The sequence below is a fragment of the Cyprinus carpio genome, chromosome B23 (assembly GCF_018340385.1).
Source record: "Cyprinus carpio isolate SPL01 chromosome B23, ASM1834038v1, whole genome shotgun sequence".
NCBI lineage: Eukaryota > Metazoa > Chordata > Actinopteri > Cypriniformes > Cyprinidae > Cyprinus > Cyprinus carpio.
This window is the reverse complement of record NC_056619.1, coordinates 20,676,125-20,697,774: the sequence shown is the minus strand read 5'-3', so window position 1 is coordinate 20,697,774 and position 21,650 is coordinate 20,676,125. Positions and strand designations below refer to the sequence as shown.

General features: G+C 34.1%; 1 long non-coding RNA gene across 5 annotated transcripts in view; it reads right to left on the bottom strand.

Moving 5' to 3' along the window:
- The window catches only part of LOC109083764, a 60,390-nt gene that overhangs the window by 13,123 nt on the left and 25,617 nt on the right, over positions 1–21,650 (bottom strand). The window lies entirely within an intron of this gene.

Here is a 21,650-nt window from a genome sequence, read left to right as displayed (position 1 = left end):
TTCCAGATGTAGGTTTTCAATTGTGACTTAATGTCCTTAATAACACTTCTCGGTGTGCATGCAGTTCGTTCTAAGGTCTCTCAGTGAGAGTAGTTTTCGAGAGTCGTGTTTCATCTGTTGTCCATTTTCTTTGCCGCTTTACGTCTTCGTATACGCTGATAGTCGATGTTAAATTTTGCACGAGTCGGTTTCATGTCAAAATACTACCGCCAGCAAAGTCTCCTTAACAAAATGATAAAGTTTTACATGACTGGCTGTCATTGAGCAATTTCAATTATTTATTCGAGGAGGAGCTCCCTTTCTCATGCTACTCACCTCCATGCGGGCGGGAAGCTGGAATCAGCTGTATATATTAAGAAGAATAGTTATGTTTATATATAAATATATTTATATATAATATAAAATGTAAGAATATAAATATATAAATGATATACATGTAAATTTTTCTACAGATATAATTTATGTGAGGGTATTTATATTATACATAAATAAATTATACCCTGTACACATACATATATTAGCTAACAACTTTTCTCGATTTTGGATGTGATAAGCGGATAATCATTTGAAAGCCCTAATATAGATCATATATATATAATACTATATATATAAATATATTATTATATATATATATAATCTCTTATATTGCACATTATACCAAATTAAATAATAAAACAAAATACACTAATTAAAGTGATAAAATTAAACTATATCTACATATATCATTACAATTTATTTTAAAATACAGTAATACAATGTATATATTATTTGAAATTAGTACTGTTATATAATTATTAGAATTACATACATTATTTGATATTCCATATCTAAGCATTATTTAACTATACAAATAAATGTATTGTTTGTATAAATATACATAATAATATAAATAAATGTATTGTTTGTATATATTTCTTTTTGTCTTTATGTATATATTATATATCTATAATATATATACTATTAATATATATAATATATAGTTTATATATAGACAATAATAAACATAATGTACGTTACAAATAATTAGAACCCCCCCCCGGGCGCCCCCCGCCCCCCCCCCCAGCCCCCCCCAAACTATTTTGTAATAAATGGTAATAAATTCTAATTTATTTACATCATGCTTTTCACTATAAATACTTGCTTTCTATTTTTATTCCCCTCTAAAGTTTACATTGGCCCCCTATAACCCCTTTTGTGGCCCCAGACCCCAGTTTGAAAATGCTGGTCCATGCCGAAATAGACTGAAATTCAAGTCAATACTCAATGAAAATCTTCTTCTCTGCTGCTCCCATAACACATCATCTTCTAACTAACACATACATATATTTATTAAACAAAACACAATTCCTCCTAATGAATCAACCAAATGCATTCATCAGGGCAAGCCAGAACATTCCATCAGCAGGGATAAAGGACGCTGCAGCTGCATGCTGGGTATTTTAAATACAGATATTACCCACACGCACACGCGAACAGCCTCATACACAACACCAAAGGTTTTGGGGCGAGATGTGGATTTAGAACCCACCATCTGTTCTTTTGTGTACTCTTTGTGAATACATTAAAACCAGCATTAAAGGCTTATTAGACTTCATTATCTTTAAGTGCCACCCATTGTGAAAACAGATGCGAATGTTTAAATAATGAGGAAACATTTTTAAAATTTGAATTTCCTGTGCATACAAAAGAGTTTGATGAAGACCGCGGTTGGTAGCTCTTAGTTGTGTGTCGTTCCTCTGTACCTATCCAAACATCCTGCACGAAACCATTAAAGAGAAAAACCAAAAGCAAATTATCTAAGAGGATCCAGTCACAGCCAAGGTGCTAAATTAGAATCAAGAGGATGTAGATGAAAGCTCACTATCTGCTCTTTCTTAAGGATTTGGCTGGGGTTTTCATGTAAATCCTAACATGCGTTCTTTGAGCAAACAATTAATGGATTTTTGCTGGAGTTTGGACATTCACTCATAATGGCAGCCTCCACACACACACATCACCTACACTAATGAGAAGAGATTGTTCTAGGAAATGCTGAAGTACTTTTGCTTTTTTCAACTTACTATTGCTTTTTCATAGAGCCTTGGGACTTTTGACTTGAGCCCATTAGCCACCCAGAACACCCTAATTATCTCTCTCTCTCTCTCTCACACACACACACACACACACACACACACACACACACACACACACACACACATCTATCACACACTATCTATCGTCCGTCCATCCATCCGTCCTTTAAAGTTTTGTCTCAATAAACTTTGCTTTTCTCTAAAAAATAGTTATATGCAGTTCTTTGAATTTCAATTCATTTGAATTCTACTAACCCCTAATTCAAATCTTAATTGCAATTTGAGTTTTACAAATGCAGGCGCCACTCACAGTTTCTCCAGAACATGAGAAAGTCTAGTTTATGTTGTTTAGACTCATATTTAAATGGTCCGAACACTAAACAAAAGAAGAAAAAGAATGCAGTACACTAAACACATGCCAATCAATTCTTCAATCAACAATCAGTGTTCTTACAAAAAAAACAAGTTAACAAGCATATCTGTCAATTATTCCATTCTAATACACTGTGAGCGGTGCCCTTTACACCAGAACCGCTGACCTTTTCTTTTATGTCCCACAATTCATCTCTCCACACTGTCCTGGAGCTTTTAGCCTGCATCACAACACTCTCCCTGAAATCCTGCAATCAATTGAACGAAAGCGCAAACCAATTAAACAATTCCATAAAGCACTCAAGGCTGACAGGGTGCTGCTTTCTGTTTGGAAAATGCCATTTCAGAAGAGAAACCCATGAATACATAATTTTACAAATGAATCAGAAGAGTGCTGCCTCCATCTTGTGAATTCGCTGCAGATGTGTAAGGCCGGTTTGTGCTGTGGTTACTGTTCAGGCATCTGGGTTATTAAGCAGAGTCGTGGAAAACACAAAGACAAGATCAAATCAAATTAATTATCCCTCTTTCTTAGATGTGTCAGTAAGTAATGATATTCCAAAAAAAACAAAAAAAAAAAAAACATACAATACATACATACTCATATATATATATATATATATATATATATATATATATAATTATATATGATATATATATATATATATAATATATAAATAAAGATAATCTGTGTGTACAAAATGTATCGTCACAATAGGTGTTGGGTGCTGTTACTGAGACATGATAATGCCTTTACTAAGGTCTAGAGTGATTGCTAGGGCTTTGTTAAGTGGCTGCTGAAGTTTTCTAGGAGGTTGCTAGGGTGTTGCTACTAGTTCAAGTCAAAACTGCAAGTCCCCTCAAGTCTCTATATGACACTCTGGTCTCTTCTTCAGTTTTTTTTTTCTTATTAGTCATTCATATCTAGAGCAAAAACAATGCAAGACAAGTCACCAAAGTTGAATACTTTTGCAACCTTCTCTAAAGATTCATTAGAGAAATAATTTACCTTCTCCGAAATGAAACATTAATATAAAAGATGAAGATATAATTAAATCAAAGTGTTAATTCTTCAAGCTTTCATGCTAGGCATCGATTTAACTTCTGCTTCTATTCGAGAAAATTCATCTAACATTTGACTTTGATGTCTGTTTTTTCCTCAATTTCCAAAGTTTCAGGACAACATTAATTGATTTTGAATCTAATTTGAGCTCTGGCAATGACACACAATCAACTATGACAAACGCATGAGAAAAATATAAGAATTAGTAATTATGCACACACACATGCAGGAGAGATAGGAACTGATGAGACCAATTTAAAAGATGCAAACAGTAATTGCTGTTGTTGTTTTATGAGTTTCATATTTGGATGTGGTCCTCGCCTGCACCCTTGGTCCTGCTCGTTACCCATGATGCCTAAGAAACGAAAAAAAAGAGGTCTAGGTTTCATTTGCTTGAGCGAGATAATTGAGCCCAAATTAGATGTCAAATGAAGAGATATGTGAGTGCTTTCTCACAGTGGTGGTCTCTAAAAGCTTTGGCTCTGGCTGAAAATCACAAACATTTCTCCGGAACAAATGTGACATCCTTAACAGTTACCCTGTGATGTTTTAACTAGGGAGCCACACAGATACCACCAGATGATAAGAATTTCACACACAAAACAAACAGATGGCGGCTACGGTTTTACACTCATTAGAACCATCCGCACAAACTCAAGCAAAACACCGCGGTAAAACACGAAACTACTGCAGCGTTTCAAAAGTACATGGAAGTAAACCTTGAATATTTCTTCTCAGACACCTGTTGAGTCGACTCTGAACATGTTTTAATTCTCCTAACGAGTGAAGATTTTCTGGCAGGCTTTGAAATAGAAACTCCTACTCATCAATTAAAGTGTTTAGCATTAAATGAATTGTAGCGGTAGCTTGCAAAGAGCTAGCAGCTGCTGTCTTATCCTCCTGTAATACATCAATATGTCGGTTTAAGCCCTCTATGTACTTTTAAACGACATGTTGCATTCCTCATCGTGCTTATCTCGCTCCATAGAAAAATGGATTGGTCTCTCTAACTGTAAACACTAAACACCTTTCCCGCTCTCGGTCCTGACAAGATTAGAGTTTCAAAAGATTTCCTCAGTCGAAGGCACTTCGCTGACCGACGCAAATCGCTCGAGCGGAAATTTCCGAGATTATATGTTGATTCGCTCATCGCTGGGTGACTTAATGCATCAAGGAAGAGGCTTTTAATTGGTCCCTTTGTGGAAGCTGCAGGTTTGATTATGATGTGGCAATCAAGAGGGAATGTTTTGGGAAAACTTTCCCGCCACTGTTAAGTAATTGATAACCAAAGGCTCCCGCGGCACAAATCTGAGCGCAGCTGATCCAGCAAAATCCTAAGAAGAAATGCTTATTCATTGCATGCTACACCGAAATGCAATCTTATCTCTGGCTAAAATGTGTGTCTGTGCTCTTTGGGTGTTTTTTTTTTCTTCTTTTTTTCAGAGCATCAGATTTTTTGGTAAAGGTTTGCATTCATAGGGAGTGGGGTAGAGGTGTAATACTGTATGAACATCAGGGGGCAGTGTTAACTTCGGGAAAATCTGAGCTGGGAATCCAGTGGAGACAGACAGACCTGAGGTGGATCTTCTCCACCAATGTGGAAATATGCCAAGAACACGGAGATCTTCATTGCACTGAGGTGTATGTGTTATACAAACAGCCCTGGAGTCATCCCATGTGAATGCAATCACGACTACTTCCTGTTTCACCTGTCTCTCTTACTAAATCGGAGGTAGCGCTTCATATTTTCATTCAGCACAATACCAGCACTTCTCAAGTCAGCTCAGTCGACACTTAGATAAATATTACATGAGGAACGGTAATAGCTGACACAGCCATTGAAATTTAATAGGTTACTTATTATGGACAAGATCCTTGAACGATGTCTCTGTTCTGGTCCTTCAGCTAAACATATCCTTCCTTACTCAGGATGTTCATGGTTTTATAATATCACCTGTATAAAGTCAAAACTTGCCATAATTGGTTCTAAAAGCCTATAAATATGAACTTTTCTCATTTCACGTCACATGTAGATTGATTTAACCACTGGAAAGGGGTGTATGAATCACTGAAACACATGGCAAGCAGCTTACTGCATTAAGGCAGCAACAGTAAAATAGAGTTCAATAAATAGTAGTAGCCTAGTAATAATAAATATATAGTATTAATATATTTATATGTGAATAATAACAATTACTATTATAAAAATAAATATGACCGTGCTTAATATAATAATATAATAATATAATATGTGTATACTGCTACTACTACTAAATAATAAATTATTATTATTATTATTAAAAATAAATGATCGATTGTCTTTAATATAATAACACTAATTATATTTATGTACAATAGTGATGATAATAATAATATACACAAAAATAACAATTTTATTGGCTTATATTAACAACAATACATTATTAATACATTGATAATTATTTTATTGTTATTTTATTAATATTTGTGTGCACTAATAATAATAACTATTATTATTATAATATTGTTTGCCAAAATGACCGATTGTCTTTAATAAAATAAAACAATAATAATATTTATGTACAACAACAACAATAATGTATTTATAATAATAATAGTTATTATTATTATTATATTTTTTATTATTATATTGTTTGCCAAGTAATTAATTAACCTATTGCATACAAGCAATGTAGCAACTTGTAACATGATGTAACATAAATTAATAATAATTGGACTGCACATTCAATGTTAATTGTGCATTTTCAATTTGCTATTTAATACAGTTGGATTTGTGAAATTGTAGCTGAACGCAGTTTCACTATCTTTGAATATATTTGTGCTTCACTGATAAATAAGACTATTATTTTGTTAAGATCCACTCTGGTGTGTTTCAAGGAGAAATATGATGATCTTTGAAACTGAATGCAATCGAGTGGGAGCGAAAGTCTGAATGCTTTCTAACTTGATCTGTCGAATGAGCTCCTATAGTAGCTGTAATTACTGTATGTTTCAGTAAAGCAGCTCTGCATCAAGTCCTCTAGAGCAGAACTTTCCAGCCGATCAATAACTCCAGCAGTTCAGAAATATATGAAACATCAATAGTTAAAAGTTCAAAGGGGAAAAAAGCATCTCTGCCCCAAATCAGCCAGGCACCCCATTAAAGAGATCTAAGAGATGTGTGTCTATCCCTCTGTAGGACCTGTGTCACCTTGAAGAGCTGTTACCGATGCCAGGGTAATTACTTCGAGAACATGCGTGTAAAGGAGAAAGAGCTATTAATATAAAGCACGTTCCCCCCGCACCCCTCGCTAAACCTAAAAAGAGAATTCAATCCAGCAAGGGGCTCTAGTCTCTGAACGTTTGGGATGTTTATTTATTTTCTAAATAATTTTGCGGTGAATCATTGCAAAATGGCTACAGCTGTAATCACTAGATAAGTAGGAACCAACATGGCAGGTGTTTGGGCAGAGATAAGCAGGAAGATGCCTATACATAAAGACGATGCTTCCAGGAGGGAATGTTTTGGGGCTCGGATTCCTGTTTGATTTGTTACCTACGGCCCTCCTTGAGGGTAGGGAGAAGATAGGGCAAGCGTCTCCTTAATATATTTTCAGCAAAGTGTGCCTATACATCCTCCAGACGTATTCAGAGAGAGGCACGTTTTTTCAGCCCCACTGCCACGCTTGTCTTCTTGTGTCAAAGTGATGAACTGTAGGGGGTCTGGAAAACTGTACACCACTGTAAAATATCTCTGTTTGTCATCGTCTAGTTAAACTCGTAGTCTAATCGACATGTTACAATTATTTTGCAGATGTTACAGCTACCATTGGCCTAATTAATTAAATTTTTTAAGCGAGAGAAAAAAAAAAAGAGAGAGACAATTTTATATTATATTATGCCAAAAGTTTGGTATAATTTTTTGTTTTTGATAAAAGTCTCTTATGCTTACCAAAACTGAATTTCTTAGCCAAAAAATATAGTAAAAACAGTAATATTGTAAAATATAATTATAGTTTTATATTTTAATATTATATATATATATATATATATATATATATATATATATATATATATCTAGATATATAATATATATATATATTTGCTAATAACAAATGTTTCTAGTAAGAAAAGTTATAAAAATTATAACACAATATTACTCTTTTTTACTGTATTTTTGATTAAAGATGTTCAGTCTTAATGAGCATGAAGAAACATTAAAAACACATATTTATTAACATTCTTGACAAGTAGTTTATAAATATATAATTAAAAATATATCTTTTTAAGTTAAATAAAATTCCATGAATTGTATATTATAAAAATGAAATAATTTAAAAAATAATATAAAAGCATAATATATAAAATATATAAAAATATAACTAACAATTTTTCAATAAAATAAACTATTTGAATAACTGAAGCTTTATACAATTCAGATAAAAAAAAAAAAATGAAAGCAATATTTCCTGAACTACGCTATGTAACACGCATTATCCCTACAAACAAGGTCAATTTGTCGACTTAAAACTTTAAAATCTCCAAAACTAAGTTGATACTGCAGTTATTGCGCATGAAACTTTTGACTTTTATTTCGTGTTGACTGAAAATAAGAACAACATCTTGAAAACATGAGTGCTGGACTGTGCACTGGAGCAGACAGAGCTGGCTGGATCTTCTCTCTGCTGTAGAGCTGTGTGATGTTTCTCTTCATCGGCTTGCCTTTACAGGGAGTCACAGAGGGATTCCTGCAGCACTAACCCCAAAAAGTCAACTTTACTGAGAGTTACACCGCTGATGAAGGCTGGTGCGGCATCTACACAAGCAGCAATAAATACTTTATACTTAATACACTCGTTTGTTCTCGTTCTCCTTGGGATACAAGAAGCGTAGATACTTTTTGATTGCCTTCATCTAAATATGTAAAGTCTTATGCCTTGAGGTGGCATGCCCATTCAGATTTCACAGCCAAGTGTTTTTTTAAACTTCAAAATGATAAATACACTCACTCACACACACACACACACACACACAAAATCAAGTTTTATAATTACTGTAGGTACTGTTGAATGCTCTGGAAGACATCATTTACATTATAATTCAGATTAAATATAAGTTTACATTCAAATATATAATAAATATAATATGTACTTACATAATGTGATCTTTCACACAGCATTTAAACGCAATTATTTTGTCCTATACTTACCTTTACAACTCATTTGTTTGTTCATTCATGGAAGACAAAAAGATTTACAGTATTATAAAAATATAATAAAGCCATTTTTTTTCAGTTGCAGCAACAACAACAAAAAAAAAAATGAATAAATAATACAGTTTTTAAAACAAAATGCATATTATTTTTATATATTTTGTATGTTTATACAATATTGTAAAAAATAAAATATTGTATATTAAATATTAACACATTATTAAATATGACATTATAATGTAATGTTGAATAATATTACATGCATAACTTAATATTGTATAATATTAAATATTAAATTATTAAAACAAAAAGTTACTTGAATAACACACTTTATGATCATATCATATATATATATATATATAATATAATATATATATATATATATATATATATAATATATATATATATATATATTATATATATATAACTGGCTATTTTTTTTTTTTTTTTTCATACAACAAAAATTCCTGTTAATCACTGGCTGTCAAGTTAGTATATAATTTTGCTTAATCACATATTAGGACCAGAGGAGACTAATATGCCTTAAACATGGTAATACCACTGAATTATGTCATTTACCCTGATACTGCGATATATTTTCTAAGAGACCTCTGTCTAATTCTGGTAGACTCTTTGTTCAAAATAAAATAGAGTGGTGGAACTATGATGTCACTTTGTAGGCAAAAACCTGGAAGCGAGTTAGCATTTCAGCACTTCCGGTTCCATCGTCCCAGAGTCAATAGGTTTTTTGAATGGGATTTTGGTTAAATCCCTAAAATAAGGTCCGTGGCTCACACAGGCTCAAGATACTTTCACGTTTTATTCTATGACATAAAACACATCAGTTACACCCCACTCGTGATTTTTTTAAAAACTGTTTCTTAAAAATGACAGTTGCTAACAAGTTGCTAAATGGGACTATATGTGCTGGAGGAGACATTAAACATCATCACGCTGAACAGTTTATCAATTTACAGTATTTTCCAGTCTTAGTATAATTTGTAATACAATTAATTGTAGAATAACCAATTAATAGTTTCCCACATTTTATATTGTTGGTCGATAATGTTTTTTTGTTTTGCCCTGAAATGCAACACAAGTTTCCTACTGATGTGGAGACTCTGGGTTCGTAAGGTAAACTCATATTATGATTATTCCACGTAAACACTAGATTTAATGGCTAAGTCAGGGTGAATGGTTTTTGTTTTTCCCTGCTGAAAAAACAGCATATGCTGGTTAGGTATGTTTTGACGCTGGGATGCTGGTTTTTGCTGGTCCTTTGCCAGCACATGACCAGCATAAACCAGCAAAGGACCAGCTCAAACCAGCAAAGGACCAGCGTAAACCAGCGAAGGACCAGCTCCAACAAGCATCCCAGCATCAAAACATACCTAACCAGCATATGCTGGTTTTTTCAACAGGGTAGTGCTTAAAGCCACGTTAAATTTAAATATTTATGGCCACATGAAGCTGTTATGGAGGATATAGATTGCAGATTTTCTAGAAGCAAGGAAAAAATAATATTTTGTGTAACTTACCCACCCTAACAAAGCTGAAACGTGGTACTTTATTCACTAAAATAAATTTAATCTTACCATATCCAAAAACTCACTCACTCTGATGTTATTTAATAGATTAAATGCACTAGAATTTTATTGAAGTTTGTGGAGACATGTTTTTAATTAAAATATTCATAGAAATCAAGGATTTATTGACTTTTAATGCATTAAATTTTGAAATGTACAGAAATACGTGCTTTCATCCTTTAGTTATGATTTTTTCATTTATTCACTATACTATTTATAATTAATGTCTCATTTCAGTTTTAGTTTGGCTCTAGTTTGTATTTATTCCAGTTTATTTGAAAAGTTGTGGGAAGCATGGTGGTGGTGACGCTAAAGGCGAGCGACCGTGGTGCTGTAGTTCGTTTATAGCCTAAGTTTAGATTTTAAGTTCTGCCGCTTTTATTTAGGCTTAGAATTCATCAAAGTTATATTCTGAAGATTATCTTGATGGACAAAATGTGTAAGTTTCATGAACTATGGTTGAACACCAAAAGCCTATGGGAAAATCCTATTGGTTTTTTGTTGAGGGAACCGGTGTCATGCTAACAGCCGATCCGCCTACAAAGTGATGTGATACAGTAGTTCCCCAACTCTACTGTCTGCCTAAAAAAATATTGAATTATGTTTTTTTGCAAATCTGTCTTACTGATTCTTGCAGCATTCCAGAGTTTGTGGGTTATTATTATGAACAGCTTTTGACAAAAAAAATAAAAAATAAATAATAAATAAAAATCTTGTATACTTGAAACAACACCAACACGCAAGAATATGATAACAATGAGTGGTTTAGCCTTGGTTACCATAGAAACGCAAGTGAGGTTTTCAGAGGTATGGTGAAAATAAGACCTGAGGTCCAGATTTTATGTCTCTATTAAACAAATGTTGCTGTTGCCATTAGCCACCAAGTGAAGAGCCACGATACACCTACCTTCTGTGTTAAAAACAAGCATTTTAAAATGTCGAAAAGTTGGTTGAAAAGATTTTTTTTTCTTCTCAAATTTACTAAGCACTTGAGCTCAGCTGTTATACTGGTTCCTTAAAGAAATATTTCACTCTCAGGTCACATTGTTCCAAACCCATACAATTCTCTTCCTTGTGTCAAACACAAAAGGATTTTTCTTTGCAACTACAAATAATGGAGTTTTCAAAGCTTAAAAAAGCAGCATAGTAGTCCATTTGACTTACCTGCTTTATATACAAGTTTTTTGAAGCAATGAAACAGCTTTGTGTGACAAAATGTACATCCTTGAAAAGTTCTTGTAAGTTTCATAACATTTTTTCAATAAATTATGTGCTCTGATTCACAAAACCTCATTCTGAATGATCTGTTCACCTCTGACTGATCTGATTCTTTAGTTGATTCACTCATGCTTTACTAAACGACTCAGTGTTGAACTGATTCAATGTCAAATTCAGTCACAGCAGTTAACAGCTCATTAAAAGCGAACATTAGCAGTAAATAATGAGTTCAGGTTTGGTTTGTTCATCAGATAAACCTACCATATTGCTTCAGAAGATTTGAAATATAGTACACAAGTAATGCAAACTGCTTTCGAGTCATTTGTATAAAACCTCAAGTCCCCACTCTTGGAAACTGCATCATAAATACAACCAGTATATTCAAAATTTACCATTTTTTGATCAACTGAGAAAACATGAAGAAAATAAAATTTCATTTTAACTATAACTATAACTAAAAAAATTAAACACAAAATGACCCCCTCTCTGTTTAAGTGGATATACCACAGAGTATCATAACACTGTGATATTGTGCACCTAAAGAGGCCAGGAATTAATCTGAGGCAGCACTTCAGCCAAATTGATCAATTTCAAACAAGCACTCGAGTTTCTGCGAGGACTGAGACGCGGTCTACAGTACATCAGTGGGGGGCACATAATGATTCTCGGAAGCAGGTGAGGAGAAATGTTTACACAGGAGACTCTTGGCTTCTCACTAAGAAACTGTGAGGGGTTGCCACTGCAGTAATGCTCTAAAATCCTCTCTGTTGGCAAAATAAAAAGGGAACCAGCCAAATAACATTGTATCTGAGGTTCACTGCCAGACAGCCTTTCTGCCTTGCTCTCTGCAAGTTCTGGATTTAATTTACAACGGCCTTGACCGCAGGTGAAAGGTCCACTTGACACACAGACCTCGAGGTGGATGTGTCTATTAATTGTGCCTTTTAATCATGATGTTTTTCCACCTTGAAGAACAGTACAGTTTGTTATTAACTAACCTCATGTCATTCCATCTCTCAAATCATAGAGTATTTGAAAGGTGCATGTGTGAGAACCAGTCCAGTCAAACCTGGTGCGATGTGTTGAGGCACTTTTTTTTCTTAATACAATTACAAATGAGTTCTGAGTGAGATTATCAGTGAATCATTTATGTGAATTTAATTTACTGTAATTAAATGTTCTCTTATAAAATATTATAGAATATGACTATAAACGACTTATAATATAGTGCACTAATCATATCGTTTCACATTTGATCAGGTTTGTGTGCCATACAGAATTGCATTTAGAATGCTATTTAAATCACAGTTCGATTCCTGAATATGAATCGAGGTAGCAAACAGAATGCAGAATTTGAATGCAAGGAAGCCACGATAAAATGAACTCAAATTAATTTAATTAGAATTGCAGTGTTTATCAAGACAAATCTGGAATGTTGACAAAGCATTTCAAAATTTTGAAAACAGACAGACAGACGGATGGAAGAACAGACAGATAAAATGAGATAGACATATAGATAGATAGATAGATAGATAGATAGATAGATAGATAGATAGATAGATAGATAGATAGATAGATAGATAGATAGATTGATATTGATTGAGACAATATAAATGGATATATGGATAGAACAACAGACAGAATGACAGACAGATGGACGGATGGATAAAATGACAGACAGACATATAGATAGATAGATAAATAGATAGATAGATAGATAGATAGATAGATAGATAGATAGATAGATAGATAGATAGATAGATAGATAGATAGATAGATAGATAGATAGATAGATAGATAGATAGATAGATAGGATGACAGATGGATAGAACAACAGAAAGACATATAAAAAGAAAGCCAGATGGACAGACAGACAGAGATAGACGATAGAATGACAGATGGGACAGATACAGACAAAATAAAGTCAGAGAGACAGACAAAAGGATAAAACGACAGATGGATGTGGTGACAGACAATGACAGACAGACAGAAAGAATGATAGATAAATGAGATAGATGGGTAGAATGACAGACAGACATATAAAAAGAAAACCAGACGAACCAACAGACAGACTGACCGACAGACAGACAAACAGACAGACAGACAGACAGACAGATAGATAGATAGATAGATAGATAGATAGATAGATAGATAGATAGATAGATAACAGACAGACAGACAGACACATAGATAGATAGATAGATAGATAGATAACAGACAGACAGACAGACACATAGATAGATAGACAGATAGATAAGATAGATAGATAGATAGATAGATAGATAGATAGATAGATAACAGACAGACAGACAGACAGACACATAGATAGATAGATAGATAGATAGATAGATAGATAGATAGATAACAGACAGACACATAGATAGATAGATAGATAGATAGATAGATAGATAGATAGATAGATAGATAGATAACAGACAGACAGACAGACAGACACATAGATAGATAGATAGATAGATAGATAGATAGATAGATAGATAGATAGATAGATAGATAGATAGATAGATAGATAGATAGATAGATAGATAGGAGACTGACAGATAGTCAAATTCTACAATTTTGTCAATTTGGATGATTTATTCATTTTATAAGGCTGTGACAGAGGGTAAAAATCGACACACAGACCTCAAGGTGGATGCGTCTATTAATTGTGCCTTTTAATCAAGTCATTTTTGCACATTATGTCAAGCAGGGCATCTCAGCACTGAAGTGATCTGCCTGGACGCTTCATCTCCCATGATAAAGAAATCTATTTATCCTACCTTTCATCTTCAACGCCAGCCGCTCCAATAAAGTTGTAGTGTATTTTTTGTGCGTTTGATAGCTTCATACGCCACTGCTTTGAAGCTCCCTAAACATCATTTTTTCACAAGAGAAGCTCACCCCTGTCTAACTCCACTCAGAGCTGCACTGGTGTTGAGCCAACCTGTCTACTCCTTAGCGCAAGAAAGCCATGTTTTCCACTAATTGGGAGGTCTGTGCTTGGCATATTAATGGCTGACAGCTTCTAAGGTTTGTGTTAATATTCTGGACATCCCTGCAGCATCACCCAAATAAGACCAGCTTCCTCCTGATAGAGAGACAAAGAGAGGGAGTACAGCACACCCAAAACCAGATCAGAATTATAAGTAGCATTAGAAAACTCTGCCGTGACTCGTCCAGGGTAGCGTTTTCCAAGGTTACGTCCACGCTGAGACAGACTTCAATATTGGAGGAACAGTAGCGACCTAAATGCCAAACGGGCAGATAAAACCTTGAAAATAGCACGTCTCTGATAGTGCGCCTGGAGCCCACAAAGACTCAAGATGGCCACCGCAGTGACCATGTGCAAGTGCAATGTGTGTGGGCTTGTCTTTCTTGTCATCTCCTGGTCCCTTTGAGTGGATTTGGCACGGCAAGAAGGAGTTACAGATGGCAAGAAAGGCATGGATGATGAATGCGCGGATACACACACACACACACACACACACAGACTGCTATGGTGATACGTGCATGCGTCTATGTTTGCGGTGCCTCATTCAGCCCAACACACAGGCAGAGAGGAACTCACATGCGAGATGCTTCTTTTCTCAATGCTCACGCCGGCAGAACACGCACAGGATGCCATGCCTCCACACACGCTGCGTGATCACTCTTTGTTTTAAGTAATTATCTTTCTTTCACTGCGGCTGCTTCGTTTCTTTACTTTGATTATGTGTGTGTGCATGACAAGAGCCCTGCTTCTCTGAGCTAGAAAATTGATGTTGCTTTTCTCAGAGATAAACAAAATCTATTTATTCAATTTTGTCAGTTGATAACCAAAAATGTTAAACAGTTCAAAAATGTGAAGAAAAAAAAAAGGCAGGTAATAGTTTGTTTTTCATGGCAATAGCGTATATACTATACTGTAATTAGATGTTACATTTTCTGAAGAAAAATGTATGCTTGACCATTTAAAACTCCATTGTGTGAAGGTGTTATGAATGGTTGCTAAGGTGTATTGTATTGGAAGGTTGTGATGTGGTTGCTTGGTGCTTTTGAACTGACCCAAATCATTACATTGTTAAAGTACTATATTCACTTATCTTGGTATTTACAAATTAATACCATTATACTATATTAAAAATACCATTATAAAATAAAAATAAAAATAATAATAATAATAAAAATATTAGTAATAATAATATTAATAAATCAAGAAAAAATAATACTATGGTATGTTAAATGTTTATAAATAATTTAATAATTTGCAAGTCGATTTGGATAAAAGCATCTGTTAAATGACTAAATGTAATATAAACATAAATAAATAAACTGCTATGGTATGTTAATTGAAGTAAATAAATAAATAAATAAATAAATAAATAACCAAACAACAACAACAATAAAATCAAGAAAAAATAAAAGGTAATGTATGTTAAATGTAAATAAATAAATAACACTGAAAAAAGACAACAACAAATAAAAACAAAGGAGAAATAATAAAAAATTGTATGATATGTTAAATGTAAATAAATAATAAGTTAAATAAATAAACAAAGAAACATTCCCCATTTTAAAGAACCAAAAAGTTATCATGGTATATATAAATAAAACAACATGCTACATGCTGAAATTAATTGTAATTTTTTTGACAATTTAAAACATTTTGGTAATTAAATTTCATACATACATACATACAAAAATCTCTGAGACAGACAAAATCCAAAAGAACTGTGGCCACGTCTCCAAGATGCTTCAAGAAACCTTCTTGCAAAGCTCCCTGAAAAACTATGTGCAAGTGTACCTTGGGTATAAACTGCTTTAAACGCAAAGGATGTTTAAACGCAAAGGATTGTCACACCAAATGTTGATTTAATTTAGTTAATATAACTTAATTGCATTATTACATTATTTTCAACAGCATCCTCATTTTACAGCATTTTTACACAAGTGCTTAAATCTTTTAACAGTACTGCAGCTTTGCAGGAAGGTTTCTTTAAAGCATCTTGGAGACGTTTCTCACAGTTCTTCTGGATTTAGTCTGTCTCAGTTTGTTCTGTTTCTTCTTCATGTCATTCCAGACAGACTGATGATAATGAGATCAGATCTCTGTGTGGAGCACTGGCTGTTGTCAGACGGAAATCTCACTAGATTATTACAATTAATGGCAAAATTAATGTTTGGAAATGTAAACTGATATTTCCTACTGACCCACTACAGCAAAAGATGGAAATAACTGACTTAAAACCATTTTTAACTGGTGAAAATACTAGTGGCCTAAAACTTTTGCACAGTACTGTATATGATATAACCATGATCATGTAAATAAATAAATAATCACCATGATACCATTTCCAAAACCAACTTGGACAAACAAGCAACCAACCATAACAGCCTAGAAATCACCTAGCAACGAACAATAACACTCTAGCAACTGCATATCAATGTCCTGGGAAGCATCACACCAATTTAGCAAAACAGCAGCCAGTTTTGCACTGCCAAGCATCCTTACATTTTCTTCAGAATCTCTTTAAAGACAGATTTACTCACTACCCAAAGGAAAGTGCTGCTAATTATCATTCTAATCCTTGCAGTTCAAACCAAAGAACCAATTTAAAATATATTCAAATAGCTTTTGCTATTCTAGACACTCAGTATGCAGGGAGGCAAGCCCAGCAGAAGAGAGCACTTCCTGTGAATGTATGGTGGCCTGGTGAGCCCATAAAGCAGGGGTGTGTGGATTAGACAGGATAAATCAGAGTCCCTCAGAGACACGCTGACTGCTGCTTGTCGAACACACACTGAGGGGGAACGTCTGGAGCTCATCCAGGCTTTTGTGCTTGGATGATTTCCAGGAATTCCTCCCTGCGCCACATTTCAGTACATGGAGCGGTGTTTAGTGTAAACTGAAGACAGGCTCTTACCATGTTCATCAGTTGTTAGGATGACTTCAACATGGACTGAGTGTATGTATAAAGGAGGGTGGAGAAGAATATTCTGCTTGAATGACCACATTTTTAGAGCTGAAATCATTAGTTACTCATTCTTAGATGTTGCTCTTTTTAGAGTCTTTAGAGACTTCATTCTCAATTGTACGAATTCAAAGATCAACTTTGCCTCAGATTTTCTTCTAGAAAAAAAAAAATCATGGAAATGAGACAGTAAATAACAAATATTAAGAGTAAGGAACTATAAAATGAATGTGCAGAGCATAATTCTTGGAAGTGAAATGAAAATATTGATGTTGAAATCTCTTACCTTCGACTGCATAGCTTGAGAAATCTGAGCACAGCTTGAAATATTAAGATTTTTTGAATGTTTCTGGATGTTTTTATGTTGTATGTTTCTGAAACTCTAAAGGATAAATAGGTGAAAAAGTTTTTTTTATTATTATATTTAATATTTATTAGTTTAGTTTTATTATATTAAATACAATCAATTTATATTTTTGATAATAGTACAACAATAAACATCAAATATTTTGTTGCTCATACAATACTTATAATATTCATGTAGCCTATTTATATTTTTATATGTATAATAATAATAAACTGTTGTTGTTATTATTATTATACACTTATTCATGTAAATACTGTTTTATTATTATATTAAGGACAACCAATAATTTATATTTTGATCATAATAATCATCATTATAATTATTTTTATTACACACATGAAATATAAATATTATTTATTACTAATTAATTACACCAATAAATAATCAATTATATGTAAATGTAAAATGTGTGACACCAATGTCAATTTGATGATATTTTACATTGTATGTGTATATTATAGATAATGTAGTACATATTTATTCATATAACCACTTCATCAAATAAGACTTTTGTCTTAAAATCAACCTGTTGTCAGCACACACTGACCTAATCAAGACCATTCAGCAGTGTGTAGTGACTAAATGGTGTTCAAAAACGCTGTTTGTTGCCATTTAGTGTTTTGGGGGACCAAATAAAATGAAAAGCCTATTTTACCCTCGAGGGGCTTTAGTCCTGTTGTACAGTACCTGTTGAACAGTCACCAATAGCATTAGGCTTCCTGTCATGTTCACTTGCTGTTTTAAGTGATTTTGCTCAGTCACTACATAGTATACTGAAGTCTTAACTGATGTTGTCTGAGTACACTTCACAAAGCACTGTCAACATTATAATCCATGCTCTTTTATCAAGCATTTTAAGAGTGCAGTGAAAATGATATTTAGTCTCGCAACACATCACTCTCGCACTTTTTTTTTTTCTGTGTAATTTGTGTGCAGAGAGGAGAGAGAGGAGAGAGAGGAGAGAGAGAAGAGCTGGAAGAATGAAGCCATCACTCAGATGCTAGCAGCATGGTGATGCTCAAATGTAAGAGTGAAAAGAGGTGTGAGAGTGAAAGATGGAGTGTGTGTTGGGAGTGCATGGACAGAATGGTAAATAAGCAAAGTCTGTGTGGCGCACACACACACACACACACACACACACACACACACACACACACACACACACACACACACACACACAAAAGCACAGATGGCTTGGGTAGTCCCTCTGAAAGAGCTCTCAAAACCAGTGCTGGAGGTCCACAATAATAATAATAATAATAATAAAGGTGTGTGTATAATATTCTTTTCATTTTACTGCACTCTGAGGATATCTGATATTGTCATGTACATGAACAGTCACTGGGGTAAAAGTTTCAAACAAAACTACATTTTGTCCTCAACATGTCTTTGAAAAGAACCGTAGAACTGTAATTACATCTCAACAGTTTCCAACCAGCAGTCTCAGGACAAACTTACCTGTTTGGCTAAGCATTTACTTGCTAACTGCTAAGCTAACTGTTTTCTGTTAATACTATTGAAGCTCATATTTATAATTATAACTTATACCTATGCTTTACTGACTCAAATATACATACATCTACACATACAATACAAAATACATTTAAGCTAATAATTTACAGATGCCATTTAGTAAGAAAAGTTAAATCAATTTTAGCATCTGCTTAGAATCATTGATGATCATTTAGGATTTATGTCTTAGAGACCCTTTTAGCCTTTTGACACTTGCATACAAATTACAGACATGGCCCCATATTCTACATTTTTATGGGTGCCAAATTGTCAATGGTTCCCCCCACTATTAAGAAGATGCTAAACAGATCAACTCTCTGGTCTCCCCATCAAACTTCAAAGGCATTCCAATGAGAAGCCAGTCACACTCGATACCTGGTACCAAATGACTGGTGGCCAAAGAACTACCCCATCTATCTGCATTAAGCAGATTAGAGCTGGGCGATAGTTCATATTATGCGACTGAGATTTGCCATATAGGACTACTATATTGATTTACATGAGTACTATATTTATTCAGTTATGTAACTTTAGAGCCATATGATAATATACAGTACTTTACATTTGCAGTGGTATAAACAATCACACAGCCAAGATTTCACATACAGTATGTATTGCTTTATGTGAGTATACTGTATGAAAGCCATTTAAAAGTTGGATTTATTATATATAAACTGTAGACACAACCATTGTAATTGTAATGAGTCCAGCATATGACTGTCCCCATAAGAATTTGTTCCCACAATTTAATAATTAGTTTCCTCATTTTAGTTCATTTGTGGCCATGTTGTACTAATTCGTTCATATGATTTCTTAATTCATTCCCCTGTTTTAGTTAAACTGTGACCATGATTTACACAAATGAAAACAAGGGAACCTTGTAGTACAACATTTGAATAAAATGAAGAAATAAATTAATAAGTTGAAGGAATGTATTCTTAAATTGTGGCCATGGTATCTTTTATTTTTCTAATAAAAATAATGCAAGGCCAAGGCACTCAAAGATGAGTAAATATCATATAGATATAGATTTTACTTATCCTTGAGCACCTTATGAGCAGAACTTATCCAATGAGCACCAACCTTTTAAAATGTTTTGATTAATTGATCGATATATTGATTATTGATATATATATCACTGCTTATGAGTTCGCAGAGCATGATACAGAACTAAAAAAAAAAAAATTATGATGAAATATTTATAATTTTGACAACTATCATCACGTCAAAAGTCCCTGAACATTTAAAGACGTCACAGAATGGTGACAAAAAGCAGAAAACGTCATTCAAAATGACATCTGTCACATAAACATGGTTGAAGCTAGATGAAGCTGTTTCTCAGTGTCTTCAAATGGTATTTGCTCAGTTCTCAGAGGTTCCTTCTACACTTACACTGAGAAGAAATTAAGTTTCCACAAGACAAGAACATGAAACTTAATACGCTTTAATTTGAAGTATTTTCGAGCGTTATTAGGAATAATTGCCAGATCAGTTAGGCTGATGTTGAGGTGTGAGGTGTTGAGGTGATGTGTGGGCACTGCAATTATTTAAACCAACGTGACCTTCAATTGAAAGATGCATGTTTTTGAGTCCATATCTTTTTTTAGAGTGCAGAAGAGCAGGATTTTGCTCCTTCGGCATGCTAGCTTGCTATGCTCCAACGCCCACTCGCGTGCACACACACTTTATACACATATGCAGGCTAACACAAGCCACTCTTCAGAGTTTAATTAGAAGCCTCTGTGTTGCTTTAAGAAGCATCTGTAAAGGAGAGTGTGTAGGAGGAGGCTAATTGGCTCGTGGTGCTAATTCAGTTCTGACCCGCAGCGATTCTTGGAGTCTGTGTGTGTGTGCGTGCGCGAGGGCTGTGTGTTGAGATGTGAAGAACAAAGAACAAGCAAAAGAAAACGATCGGCCCTAAAGGACAAACGGATACTCCCAAAACTCTTTTGAGTCTAACTACACCTCTCACCCACATCAGTTAGCTGTGAATTAGTGCGGCATCCCCGACATCTGTGTATCAACATCAGCCTTTCTACATCATCAGTCTTTAAGCTTCTACCTCCTACGTACTGTAATTGAAAGAGGGATTCGCCAAATAAGTTACAGACAAATTTAAACTAAAGCTACATTGCAAAATGAGGTGCATCTTAAGGCTAAATGTCTCTCCCACTTCAGCTGTCTCTTTTTCATGAAACAACAGTATTTGTTAGAGCAAACATGAAACTGAAAGAAGCCCTTTTAGTTTTCTTACTGGTCTTATTGTGGACTGTTGATTGGTGCATGTTGCTCTAGTGACAAAATGTGTTCTATGTAAT